At 35.2% G+C, this 12346-nt stretch overlaps 1 pseudogene; it reads right to left on the reverse strand.

The window, feature by feature from the left end:
• Positions 1-8101: 8101 nt before the first annotated feature.
• Positions 8102-10377, reverse strand: LOC149550222 (tubulin beta-1 chain-like; annotated as a pseudogene).
• Between the last annotated feature and the right edge of the window lie 1969 nt (positions 10378-12346).

The raw sequence follows: 12346 nt of genomic DNA on the forward strand, positions 1-12346 counted from the left end.
TTGGTGAGGAAGCAGGTGATGAGGAAGAAGAAAATGATGAAGAGAATGAAGAAGAAGAGGTTCAACCTCAAGAACATCTAGTTTTGACCCAAGTCATGGGTGAGGACCAAGAAGAAGAAGGTATCAAGGAAGAGGAAATCAAAGAAACACCAATGCCATTAGCACCAAAGAAGAGAAAGGCCAAGGCTCAGCCTGTGGCTAAACCAAAAGGAAAGAAAACTATGAAGCCCAGTCTAGAAAAGCCAATAGCACCAAAAACCAAGGAAAGTACAAGGGCTACTACTCAAAAGGCCAAAGAGCAAGCAAAAGAGAAAACAAAGGCTACTAAAAAAGCGGGCTCAATGCTGAAGAAACAAAGGAGAAAATACATTGCACAACTAGAAATAGATGATGAAAAGATAGAGTCTGAAGATACAAATCAATTTAGAGTGGTAAGTCATACACCTAAATATAATATTGAAAATATCTGTGATAATATTAAGGATAATGTAGATATGACAAGCTTAAAGAATATTGATTTTGGAAAACTTGGTAGAATAGAGAAAAATCTAATTGAAGAATCAATTTATGCAGTGATGTCTAAGTTCAAGAATACTCCACTTGAACTAGACAATACAATGCCAAAGGAGTTGTATATAATTGTTGAAAATAAGTGGCATTACTACTTAAACCTAGAGAAAGAAATAAGGGAATCCACACTAGCACAGTAATCCTAGATGTGACAAAAGGTCAAATTGTCATGAAAAATAAGAAGTATGGTAGCAGATTTGCACCTAAATATAGGGCATTCAACATACTCCAGAATAATATTGAGGATGTCGTGAAGAATTCCACTCAAATGTGGAATTTAATATATGGTTTGACAATAGTTAAAGACGGAGAAGAGGATATCTTTGAGGGAAGAAACAATGGAGATGAAAAGGGAGACAAGGAAGATGAAACAACAAGACGAAAAGATGATACTAATATGGAGGAGACATAAAAGAAGACAAATGAGATGGCTACAGCTGAAGAGTAGTAGGAAGAATAAAGTGTGCAAGACACAAAAATGTTGAGCATGAGCCATCCACATGATATAAGCATCCCTGCAAACACTATAATTGTAAAGGATGTTCCTAACATCTTAGCTTAGAACATCAACCCCTTAACTACAAAAGACCTAAAGATGATCCTTGACCAATCCACACTGCAAACTAGATTGTGTGAGAATTTAGTATTGGTCAGTGTTGATGAACTTCAAAAGGTAGTAGCTAACATTACAAGGGATAATGTGAACACACAAGAATCACCTTTTTCTATCCCTTTAGCTACCAGTTCTCAACCTTTAATGAAAACATCAGAAGAAACATCTACAAAGGATGACACTATTGTTAGAGCTGAACAAACATAGACTGCAACAGAAGAAAAAGAAGAAGAAATAGCCAATGTTCAACCTAATGCACAGATACAAGGTACAAGTAAGAAAATAGTAATAGGTCAAGGTAGATCTGAAGAAAAGGACATACCAAAGGAGAAAGAGCAAGAGGTCACTCAAGCATTAGTAACATGACCAACACCTGGTACTCCTACAAAAGTCCTTCAGGAGCTGAGCACTAAAGTTGTACCACTGCAAATCTTAGCACCAAGCTCCAGTTCATCCAAGGTTTCTAAGGTAATTCACTATAAAGATGTAACTTTAGATGAAGAAATAGTGATACCTAAATATGATTATGCAATCATTACTTTGGAACAAATAGGCTTAATGCAACAAGCCTTGGAAAAGAAGAAAAATAAAGAAATACTCAGAAAGGAGTATACACAGAGGCAAGCATTGTAGGAAATAAAAGACATTTTCTTAGATGATTTTAGTTTGCCTACACCTGAGGAATCAAAGCCAATATTAGAATAGCTATCAGATATTGTGGACTAGGTGAATGATGAAGAACAAGATACAAATGCAAAACTTATGGAATGGATAGAAAGAAAATTTCAAGGAAAATTCAATGAGAAAATATCTAGTCATGCACTGGCACAAGTACAATTGGCTACAAAAATTGAGACAATGAAGAAGGTACTTGAGAACATATTCTCATTTTTGAGTGTGGAGAGCAAATTGAAAATCTTAGGTATGCAACTACCTTGGAACTCAACTCAAAGTGAGAAGCGCATTCATTCATTTCTTCAGTCACAAAGTCAACTATTTGTATTAATAGCAGAAAAGGCTAATATAAGAGCCAAGTTAATTAACATTCAAGCCTCCCTTACCCCTCACATGGAGATACTCCACAAGGGACTATAATATGCAAAGACTTTGATGAAGAAAGATCCAAATCTTTCAACATTAGATAGCCTAGTTCACCTTGAAGTAGAGATACCTATCCAAATAAAGTCACAAGATGTTACATGTGACAATTGGGATGCTGCTCTAAAAATAGTAATGGAGGTCCACAAGTCTTTCTTGGACAAATACAAAATCAATGTATAGACCCTTTGACATAAGTGTCAAAAAGGGGGAGATAATTGTGCAAAGAGGGAGATAAAAAAAGGGGGGAGTTATAAGATAAAGGTAAACCATAGGGGGAGAAAACACAAAGGGAGCAAATAGAAGAGAAAAAATAGAGCATATCAAATAAAGAGTATCAACATATTTGAAGACAAAGAGTATCAGCAAGAGATAGAATTACTCATAATGGAGAACAAATTTTTGACAATACAGGCACATTAACTCAGGGGGAGTTACAAATTTTGAGGTATATAGTCTATTATAGAATTTTGAAATTTTTGAATTTTTGTATATAAGCCAAGTTGTAAATATATTATACTCAAGAAGGTTAGATTGATTATGTAAAGTTAAGTGTTTTTTACACTCATGTCAAAGGGGGAGATTGTTGATCTCAGATTGGTTTTGACAACTGAGTGTCAACACACTTAATACATTCACTATGTTCATACTAAACTAGTAATGTATGTTGAGTATGATATGTAAATATAGACTGTGCCACTTTGTAATGAGTGCCGAGTCACTGATGTGCCAAGTAGACAATACATATCGAGTGATTCAAGTGTCGAGAAAATAGTAGATGCCAAGTAGTTTAGGTGTTGAGTCAGAGAAAAAATTATAGTATGTGCCAAGCAATATAGATTGGACATATTTGTTTGTGATTTCACAAACAACTATGTACACTAGTTTTCAGCTGACCTAAGGATAGGATATGATCTTTTGAAGATAAGGACGAATCTGTATGTGGATTCCCTATGCAATTACATGCAACCAATCAAAAAAGGGGGAAGGATTAAGCAAAAAAATGGATAAATCTCAGCCATAGATTCATACCTAACCCTAAGTCTTCTTCTTCTTAAGGAGGAAAAAACCCTAAACTTCATAGAGTGAGTGCATAAGGAATTGAAGGAGAAGAATAGTGATGTTTGCATGCAAAAAGCAGAGCATTTATCGAGACTTAGAAGTTGTAGAGAGTTAATTGTAGAATCATTTTGAGAAGAAAAAAGGATAGAAGATATAGCATTGACATATCAAATCAGAGAGGATCAAGGACACTGTATGGAATTGATCTTTAATCAAGCTACCAGAGCTAATCACAAGATTTATGCTGAAACATCCTAACAAGTGATTTTAGTTAAATCTCCTAAGAAGAGTAGTCCTAACAAACTATTGTAAATCCTTTAATAGAGTGACATTCCAAGTGAATGTTCTAAAGTCCTTTAGCTAGGCACACTTCTAACAGGTTGTTGAAATCCTCTAACAAGGTAGGACTTCATAGTCCTTGTAAACCTTTAATAAGGTAGGCCTTTCATAGGGAAGATCATGTCTCATGGTCAAATCATTGTAACTTTAATTGATGACACTTTGTTGCTGTAGTAGTGAAGAATTGCAGGTGTCATCCCCACCCCAAGTTTACCTTCTCATTTGGAGGGTTTTTGGGTAATCATATTAGGTGTCAAATGTGTGCTTCCTTGTGTTTTTACATGTTTTAGATATATATGTTTTGCTTGTAATTTCAATTTTATCTATTAATTCAGGTTTTAACTATTGATTCACCCCCCACCCTCTTAGTAGTTTATCTTTTTTACTTGTAATTCTATCACACATAGCTTAAAGAAAACACACAGCTTAAAGAAAAAACACTTTTTTTTAATTGATTTTTTTAAAAGTTAACTTTCTTTGGTGGTACATTTTCTTATTTAGGCTTCAATAATGTTTCATTAACTAGCCATTAACTAGAAATGGAACCATTTCCCCTTGTAAAGTAATTAGACTAAGAGTATTTTCCCCCAAAATCTATGCAATCTAATAAGGACCGATCTACAAGATTTGAACCTTGGTATGACTGCCTAGTTTTTCTTTAGCCTTGTCCCACACAAGAATAGGGTCTAAAATTTTGAAAGATCAGATCGTAGCTCTCTTGTTGAATGATGTTTTGACATATGTTCTAATGATGTTGTCCTTTTGTTGTCCAATTATAAAAAATTTATTAATTTAATTTGGACCTTGTTGGTATCCTTAGTGTATCCCCTCATAAATTTTAGTACTAGAATATTGAGGTTGAGCAGGAATATTGGTTCTTGGCTATAGACTAGTAAATACAGGGATGTCCCCAAAGCATTCTTTATTCTAACCATATCCATCCATTATGACCTAATTCTCCAATTCTAATTGAGTAAGAAATATTGATGCAAAAGATGACCCATTATCACAAACCAGAAAGAACGACATCCCAAATCTAATCACAATGTGTTGATCTTTTAGGAAGTTAGTGACCACTTTTTTTGTACAATTCCTCAAAGTTTTAGCTTCAGTCTATCATGTAAAGTAATCTATAGGTGTTAGAATAAACACATGTCCCATAGATTATGGTGGGTTTATGGACTTGATGAAATCCACCCCCACTTGTTGAAGGGGAAAAGCTCAAATACTAGTTGCAATGACATGGTTAGGTTTTATTCCCTATTGGCACTTGCTTAGCAAATGTGACAAGAACACACATGTCCATATGTGTCCTTGAAAATGGTAGGCCAAAAGTATCTAGGCCTTGGAATTTGAAGGGATGTGACCTCCATTGATATATGTCTAGTCTCATACTTTTCATGGTATTTTTCTATTACTTCTCTTGCTTCTTCATGACCTAAACATTTCAACTAAATTCCCTCATAGTTTTTCTTGTAGAGTTTTCTGTCTTGAAGCATATAGGACTCACATTTATTTTTCAATCATCTACGTTGGGAACCGTTCATCCATTGAGGGTATTAATTTTGCAATAGGTAGAATACAATATATTGGTACAAAGCATCTTTGATTACCCCTTTTGCAGTGTCCATTTGAGATACCATGTTTTGTTCTTCATTTTTTTTTATCATCTTTTTTATCCCTTGTCCCCTAACTAGTTTCATTGGTTGAATTTCTAAATCAAATTCTTGTAATATGGCCATCTATTTTCCTCTTCTTTCCCATAACTCATTTTGTAGTAGCAATTATTTGAGTGCATGGTCTGATATGATGGCATATACCTTACTCTTAGGTATATAGTGCAAACATTTCTTGATCACTTTTACTAGGGCAGTTGATTGTTTATCCAGATTGGGATAATTTAACTCTGCATTTTTTAATGGGAAACTCATAAATGTGATGGGTCTTTCGTCTTCTTTGTCTTTCTTTTGTTTGACGATACCTACACATGAATGTTTTGAAGTGAAAGAATAGACTTTGAAAAGTCATTGATAATCAAGACTCACAAGTACTAGGGTAGTATAAATAGCCACTTTGATATCTTCAAAAGATTTCTTGACTTCAGGAACCCAATCAATCTTTTCTCCTTTCTTTAGTAAATCATTGAGGGGGTGAACTTTTTTAGTGAACCCATTAATGAATTTTCATGCAAAGTTAATCTTCTCGAAGAAAGACTTAAGCTCTTTGTGACTATGAAGAGGCAAGAACTTTAGAATTGCTTCTATCCTTTCAAGATCAATTGAAATACCTATTTCATAGATGATGTGGCCCAAGAGCTTCCCTTTTGTAACTTTGAATGAACATTTCTTTGGGTTAAGATATATGCCATTTTCCTACAATGATTGAAAACTTGTTTCAGATCAGAAATACGGGTGCTCCTTTCTTTTGAAAACACCATGAGGTCATCCATATAAATAACTATGTGTTTATTTACCAACCCCTTAAATGCTTCATTCATTGCTCCTTGAAATGTAGCTCCTACATTGATTAAATCAAATGGCATCCTTATGTAAGAAAATGTCCCCCATTTTGTGGTGAATGTTGTCTTCAATCTGTCTTCTTTGCCTACCATTACTTGGTAATATTCTGAGTATCCATCTAGACAAGACATCATCATAGATCCATTTACAATATGTAGTACTTTATTAAGTGAAAGCAATGAGAAGTTATATTTTTGAGATGCTTGATTCAAATTTTGAAAGTCTATGCAAAGATGATTCTCTCTGATATTTTTTGTATAGGTACTAGGTTGGTGATCTAGGTAGAGTGTCAAATTGGGAAAATAATCTTTGCATCTAGTAAATTTTGAGCTTATCTCATTATTAAGGGTTCAATAATGGGATTTATCAACCTTTGTCTCTAGATAAAATGCTTAGCATCAAGCTTCAAAGAAATATCATGAGTGATAATGTCAAGATCATACATCCTGAGCTCCTCCTAACTCCACATGATGACATATTTATATTATGTGAGTAGCTGGAGTATATCTACTCTCTCCTAAGACTTACATGCCCTTCTATTTTTTACCATTTTAAGGTCGTCGTCAACACCTAGGTTATAAGAGTTGCATTCTTCAACTTTCTTTTCTTTAGAGGTTCTTTTTTGGTGTATGAATTCATCTTGGTCAAAGATATGTTTTAAATCCACCATCCCATTAGGAATAGTATTAGTTTTTAGATTTATGATCCCATCTTTGTATTCCAATTTATCCATTTTTAGGTTCGTTGTCAAGTGTGTCATCAATTTCTTATCCTTCGAACAAATCTTACAAATGATGAATTCCAAAATGTGTTGGTAATCTTGAAAGACTTAGAAGTTAGTACTATTATAAGGGATAGATGAGGTAGCTTCAAGTTCCATTGAGAATACTTTGAGTTTTGTTCTTTTCATGGGTTGTAGTGCACTAGCAGAGATTACAAGTGCATCAGCTACTAAATTTCTTTTTTCTCTAAATCGATTTGTCATTTAGTGCTTCAAAATATTCCATCAAGTCCCAAACTCTCTTATAGTAAGCCAAAAATCTTTTTTCGTTTTAAGAATACATTGATTTGACTTGTTGAATTACAAGTTGGGAGTCTCCTTCAACTATAAAAGCTTTGACATCCTTTCCTAGTGTGAAGAGGAATCTGTGTATCAAGGCTTTTTATTTTACAACATTGTTAATACACATGAATTACAAATGATATGCAATATAAAAAGACCTACCTTTAGGATTAAGTAGCTCAATACCTACTCTAGATCCTACTTTGCATTTGGAACCATCAAACTTGAGTGTTCAAATTGGTTGTTCTTTTGGTCTCCTTGACTTGTGTTTATTTGTTTTAACCTTTTATTTTATTGTTTCCTTAAAAGATTGTTTCTTGGGGACCCATTGCATTATCCCCTATGTTGGGCTCAATCAACCACTAGTAGCTACATTTGATATGGGGATGGCTTGTTCTTTTTTTCTTATCCTCAATCTCTTCAATCAACTCTGTGATATTATTAGTCTAAGTTTTATGATTGTTGGTGTAAATAAGTATTTACTATTTACACTTTACTTAAGTTTACTTAGCTTAATGCATTTTCATATTAGTTGTCTTGTAGACACCTAGGAGTTTGCATATTCATATGAGTTTTCATGTAGACAACACTGTAGTTTGCACTCCAATTGAGCACATGTTGTTTACTACATCTCTTTATTAGATACACCTTTGTATTCTTATACTCTCATTGTTGCACATACATTCATGCTCCATGGAGGATAATCCACTCTTGATGGACATGTGATTAGTTGTTATGCTTATCTCTTGTATGATTCCTAGATATATTAGTTGCCTTTATATACAGGTACTACTATGACATATTCATCCATTATCAATTTGATCATTATTTAGATTCTCATTTGATCATCTCTTGTCTCTCTTGTGCTATCTCTTGTGCTTCTAGATCTTGGTGTTGCATCATTGCCTTAGGAAAATTCGTACATGATATCAGAACCATAGGAGTGTACATTTGCTAGCCATTAGAGAGCATCATTGCTTAAAATCTTAGAGGGCCATGATTAACATCTGAGATTAGTAATCAATTGGGAGTATCTCGAGCCAAAGAAGACTTCAACATTGCATCCATGTGGTCGTTCTAACAAATTTTCCTATATTAGGCAAAATCCAAATCTAGACAAGTTTTTTTTTCAAATCATACTTGGAAGCCCAATTTTCTAATTTGGAGGATTACCAAGCAAGCCGCAGTATGGTAACACATCCAACGTAGAAAAAATATCTATAATTTGGTGGTATATATTTGAGGTTTTTATATTACAAAAACTATTTTAAATTTTTTTCTTAGATTTGCATTTTTTCCATCATAATTTTGTTCTACATTATTCGTAATCTGGGGGAGCAAAATTATTTTACCTTCATTATTATTGTACAATCATAATTTCTTGTGGAGCATAATTTCTTGTGAGGCAAGGCCAAATTGGCCTATGTACATTTTTCATTGCATAGAGCATATTCTCTATGGTAAGAAGAGACTTTGATCTAGTCACTGCATAATATTTATATATGAAATCATTTTTTGAATCAATAGCTTTGACAGTAATCGCATCAGCGTCTCACATTGTCTAATCTAGTTGGATTTCGCTCACCTCTATCAAGCTCACTTTGAGACTCGTATCTCAATCTGCCCAATGGAGATTGTTCATCCTAGCAATCCAATCCAGAAAGTGACATCCATGTATGGAATCTATCGGGTGGCATTGGATTTGCATTTATGAATCCTGTAGTTCCCCCTCACAGTGATTAGCACCACATTATTTTGTATAGATCACTCCAAATATTGTGGTAGGCCCAACTTGATTATATTGACATTGAGATTGACACAATTGATAGCATTAGGTGCTTGAATCACAATTGATCCAAGGTCAATACTAGTATATCTGTTGAGCTCCATCCTCATATATGATCCAAACTAAATAGACACCTCCATTATAGAGAGATGAGCATGAGCCCTCAATTATGCCCATCATGGAAGCATTAGCATAGAATGATAGTAGATTAGGACAAAAAATGGTCATGTTCCCTATTCTTCTTCATCATCATACTCCCCTTCATCGTTAGTAGTGGCATCCTAGTATTACATGTACTCAAAGACCAAATCATTCATGTTGCTCTCAACCTTAGTGAACTCCATCTCATCCATAACCTCTCCAATGTACCAATACAAGAAAACCTTTCTCGTGAACATAGCAGTGAACTACTCACTTGCACATTTGACCATCTCCTAGATGGAGATAGAGTTACCAATGAAGGTGGAAGCCATTTTGAGGCCCATGTGAGGGATTTCATAAGTAGAGGACTTCAAATTTTTGGGGATCCATTCCATGAAATAAGAGGAGTTCTTTTTTTTCACATTCATCATCTTCCCATCCACTTTCTTGGTTCTCATCTTCCCATGGAACATGGTTGAGGCAATCAGATAATGCTTGTTTCAGGGATCAGTGAAACACATCATGTTCCTAGAGTCCCACGTATGCTAAGTCAACTCTGGCACAATTAGTGCCTGGTATAGTTGTGACCCATGGGAGGTCAATGGGAAAAAACCCACCATGAAGAAGTTAAGGATTCACAACCAACTTTCTCATATCTAAGTTCAGTTGACCAAGGAACTAAAGGCAACATGTCACTCTGCTCATTGTGGCTAAGATCAAGTGGTTCAAATCTCCAAAGCTTGACATAGTAATCTTAAGATTCATAAAGCAAATTTCATCAAGTGTCTCATTGTCCAGGACCATACACTCATCAAAATTCTTCACCAAAATGTACACTGATAGTATCACGTTGTAGGGCTCCACAACCATGTCTAACACTTTGAGAGAAGGAAACATAGAGAAGGTGAGCATCATACAATCTAGATACTCCTCTCTAATCTTTGATATAAGAAGTGTCCCCATTCCAAAGTTGGTTCCTCCTCCAAGTGAATAGCACACCTAAAATCCTAGCAGGCAGTCACAATTCTACAACCTCCTTGCACACAACATCCAATACTACATCAATAAGCTCAATGCCTTTGGTGTAATAACCCTTAGCCCAATTATTTCTGGTGCCAAACTATCAAAAAATGAAATTGTCTGGCCAGAATATTTGCCCAATAAAATTTTATTTGAGAGTATTCATTTTGAAGAGACCTGTCCAAGTTTGGCTCATTCAACTCCTCTTTCCTCCTTCATGGAAAGTGATGATAGTTATAATAATGACTTGGAAGATTATATTCCTTCAAGATTATATTCCTTCAAATTTGACTTGCAAGACACCACCTTTGCAGGGTCCAAAAATAGTTGAGGATATTCCTTCTTCTTCTTCTACACCTCATTGCGCAAAACAAAAACTTGATTTAGCAAGTTCATTGGTGGGGAATCCTTCAGATACTCAGAGGACAAGGGCACAAAAAAATAATTTCCACATGCATATATAACCATTGCTTCAGATCCACAATCCTTTAAGGAAGCATCATGGGTTCCTGAATGGGACAAGGCTATGGAGGAAGAGTATAACTCCTTGATGAAAAACAACACTTGGGACTTAGTTCCTCTTCCTAAGGGAAGAAATTTGGTTTGATGTAAGTGGATCTATTAGACCAAGTTTGTAGTGGATGGAAGTGTGGATAAGTATAAGGCTAGACTTGTTGCCAAAAATTTCTCATAAGTTCCTAGTATTGACTATACTGAGACCTTTGTATCAGTAGCTAAGATGAACTCCATTGGTTTGACACTAGCTATTGTTACAACTCATGGCTGGGTTATACATCAGATGGATGTGAAGAGTGCTTTCCTCAATGGAGTAGCCACAAGGGTTCATACAAGATTCTACTATGGTTTATAGGTTGAGGAAGTCTATCTATGGCCTTAAGCAGGCAACTAGGGCTTGGTATGCCAAGATGGATTCCTTCCTACTCTCAGTAGGATGCACTAGGTGTCATTTAGATTTGAATGTCTACATTCTTTAGAGGGATGAATCACACTTGATACTTGTGCTTTATGTAGATAATTTGATCATTATAGGTAGTACTTCATCCATCATTTCTAGTTTTAAGACTTATGTACATGACATATTTGCTATGACAAACTTGGGTTTACTTCATTATTTCCTTAGTATTGAGATCACACAGTCTTCAGTCAAGATCACACTTTCTCAACCTAAATATGCTCTTGATTTACTTTCTTAGTTTCATGTGAGTGATTGCAAGCTTGTGCCTACTCCCTTTCTTTCAAGTCTTGAATTAGAGGCCAAGTTTTCTACTCCACTTGTTGATCCTACATTGTAGAGACAGTTGGTTGGGAGTCTCATCTATTTGACACATGCATGCCCAAATATAGCTTTTGCATTTGGCATGGTTTCTTGCTTCATGCAAGAGCCACATGAGCTTCATTAGAAGGCCACTAAATGCATCTTGCACTACATATATGGTACACATACACATGGGATACACTATGCAACAAGTATTGGACTTTAGTTGATTGGCTACATAGACTCAGATTATTTAGGAGATCTTGATTCTCATAAGTGAACTATAGATTACATGTTTGATCTTGGTTATAACCCCATTTATTGGCAAAGTAAGAAGCAAAATAGTATTTCTCTTTCTTTGATTGAGGTTGAGTATCGAGGGGTCATTACTACAACTACAAAGGCTATATGGCTATGACATATCCTAAAGGAGTTTTGGTTTAGCATTCCACACTCTAGAGTCATTCATTGTGATAATCAAAGTGCTATAGAGATCTCAAAACATCTAGTTCAACATCAACAGACCAAACACATTGAGGTTCATATGCACTACATTAGAGACCTGATACAAGAGTAGGTCATTGAGTTGAGGTATAGTCCTACAACAAGGTAGGTTGCAAACATCTTCACCAAACCCTTCACTGAGGTCAAGTATATCCATTTGCAAGATCTCTTGAGGGTGCATGATATATCAACAAGGGGGGTCACTTGACTTCTCTCTTCTTTTTTTATGGGAGAAATATTTTCCTCACATGAGGTCTTCTTCTCTCTCATTTTCTCTTATTGTAATTATCTCTCTTTTTGGAGGGGGTTTTTCCTATGTGGTTTTCCCTCTTTCTTCACTTTATGATGGATTCCA

This window comes from Cupressus sempervirens, chromosome 7, assembly GCF_028749045.1.
Source record: "Cupressus sempervirens isolate cs-2001-9-10 chromosome 7, ASM2874904v1, whole genome shotgun sequence".
NCBI lineage: Eukaryota > Viridiplantae > Streptophyta > Pinopsida > Cupressales > Cupressaceae > Cupressus > Cupressus sempervirens.